The sequence below is a fragment of the Octopus sinensis genome, linkage group LG10, assembly GCF_006345805.1.
Source record: "Octopus sinensis linkage group LG10, ASM634580v1, whole genome shotgun sequence".
NCBI classification, from domain to species: Eukaryota; Metazoa; Mollusca; class Cephalopoda; order Octopoda; family Octopodidae; genus Octopus; species Octopus sinensis.
In genome coordinates this window covers 39,696,233-39,699,063 of record NC_043006.1, presented here as the reverse complement: position 1 = coordinate 39,699,063, position 2,831 = coordinate 39,696,233, and positions in this window count along the sequence as shown.

Genomic DNA, 2,831 nt, shown 5'->3' with positions numbered 1-2,831 from the left:
ATCAGAAGTGGAACTGTTGCAGAAAATAAAGAACAGAGAATTGTGGCAGGACATGATCGCCTGTGTCCTAAATTCCGGATATGGCCCCTAAACAAATTGTATTGTGGCAATAAAATAACATTACTTAGAAATATTGCATTTCTAAATCACTCAGAGAGACTTATACAGTAGCAGCACAATAAAGTGCTTTGGTGCCAACTTAATGGGGCAGTCCCAGGAAAGGGAAGAATGCTGCGTCTTTTTGTCCCCAGCAAACATTAAGTTGGCAACAAACCATCACTTTATCGCGCTGCTACTCTATAAGTCTCTCTGAGAGATTTAGGAATGCAATATTTCTAATTTTGTATATCAGTGAATTTACTTCACTTGAAATTCTATAAGTTTTTAAAATTGAATAAGTATCGATAGTTAGAAAGCCAAACTACTCCAGACAGATGAAGTGCAATAACTCTGAAACTAGTCTCTGGATGCTGGCTTTGCTGAATGGAGGTGCTTATCTCCCCTATTTGAAAACTTAAGGACACAGAACGCTTGTATCACGTAGCTAAATGGTAACGATGTTTCCTGGGGCTAAATAGCAGTAGTATTTTCCCCTTTCCTGGTATTGCCACATTAAGTTGGCAACAATCCATGAATAATATTACTATTATCATTTTAATTATTTCGGCAAGTACTTTAAAATACTCATGATGAATGCACCGGTTCTCGTCGATTATATCAGTTGTGCAACCTCGAGCTTTCTTATTACTTAGGTGGTCACCATTTATGAGGCTTGGATTCTGTAACCATCTTTCTACTAGGCATAACTGAGTGGTTAAAAGCTTGATATGCAAACCTGGATATGTGTCTATCACTACAGATCCATGATTGTGATTGAATTTGGACGGCGAAAAAGATGTGGAAGCTGGACTTTGCCTTTTATCCTTTCGGGGTCGATAAATTTAAGTACCAGTTGCGTACTGGGGTTGATCTAATCGAATGGTTCCCTCCCTCAAAAATTTGGGGGCCTTGTGCCTTGAGTTAAAAAGTATATTTGTAAACAACGTGTTATGTCACCGGTAATTTTATTTCATGGAAATAAATCTTAGCTGTAATTTTTAGCACACTTTACAACCACTAGTATCTAATGTAAATGCGATAAACAACTCGTTACATGCGATAAACAAATTACAATTTTTAGCAGAAAGATTTAGAATTAGATGAAATTTCTCCGGTAATTTTCTTTCACGTAAATAAATTTTTATGTTAATTTAAAGGAGAGAAACAGTTGGTTTTAAATCTCTGAGCGAGATGTTGGCAAATAAACTTTAATTTAAAAGATTTATCCAACAAATCTTATTTAGCTGTGATTTTTAGCACACCTCAGAGCAATCTCAATGCTCAATGACACAAAGAAAGAAACAGTAACCTGAACGGAGAAGTTGCTGTTTGCCAGTAGAGAGAGACAGAGTAAAGAATGCACGGTGCTGACTAGAAAGGAAGAAAGGATAAAGGCGGGTCTGCTTTGATTGGCTATATGCAAATAAGTTCATTACTAGCGTCCGGAACAGTCGTGGGGAACAAAAATTTCGCCTGACGTTTCGAGCCAGCGCTCTTCAACAGAAAGGAATATGCAGAGAAGACAGACGGAGAGAGGTAAAGAAAAATGAAGAAAATGTGTCTGGATTAAACGTTGCCCATTTTGAAATACATATTTATCTGTGAGTGTGTGTGTGTGTGTGTGTGTGTGTGTGTGTGCGTGTGTGTGTGTGTGTGTGTGCGTTTGTCTGTGTGTGTGTGTGTGTGTGTGTGCGTGCGCGTGCATGGATAGATTTAAGCATGTTGGTACATCTTTGCATTTCTTCATCTGCTACAGCTTGACAATCAGTAAAAGAGTCAGAATATATTCTTTTCTACTCTAGGCACAAGGCCCGAAATTTTAGGGGAGGGCGCCAGTCAATTAGATCGACCCCAATATGCAACTGGTACTTAATTTATCGATCTCGAAAGGATGAAAGGCAAAGTCGACCTCCGCGGAATTTGAACTCAGAACGTAACTGCAGACGAAATACGTATTTCTTTACTACCCATAAGCGGCTAAACACAAAGGGGACAAAAAAGGACAGACAAACAGATTAAGTCGATTATATCGACCCCAGTGCGTAACTGGTACTTAATTTATCGATCCCAATAGGATGAAGGAAAAAATCGACCTCGGTGGAATTTGAACTCAGAATGTAACTGTAGACGAAATACCCATTTCTTTACTACCCACAAGGAGCTAAACACAGAGAAGACAAACGGATTAAGTCAATTATATCGACCCCAGTGCGTAAGTAGTACTTATTTAATCGACCCCGAAAGGATGAAAGGCAAAGTCGACCTCGGCGTAATTTGAACTCAGAGCGTAACGGCAGACGAAATACCGCTAAGCATTTCGACCAACGCGCTAAGGTTTCTGCCATCTCGCCGCCTTAGAGTCAGAAAATATTACAGGGTTAAAAGAATAAGTATTGGAATCAATGATCGAATCCACAACATCTTTCAAAGCCGAGCTAAAATCTGATGACTGGTGGCAAAATAAAGAACGCTACAGAAATTTATCATGCAGGAGGATCTTTGACGCGAAAGTTTCTATATAAACATTTACTAATGGTGGCCGCAAATCCGAAGTGATTTCTGATGAGTAAGTCCCCTTAGATACAATAGATAATGACTTCCATATACTGGATTGAAATAAAGAATGTACAAATCTTCCGTTTATTTGCCCAAAGCTTTTGTTTACACCCTCCTTATATACAGTCCTAGTCAACAAAATAATGTATCGATATATTTCCTGTTACATATTCACA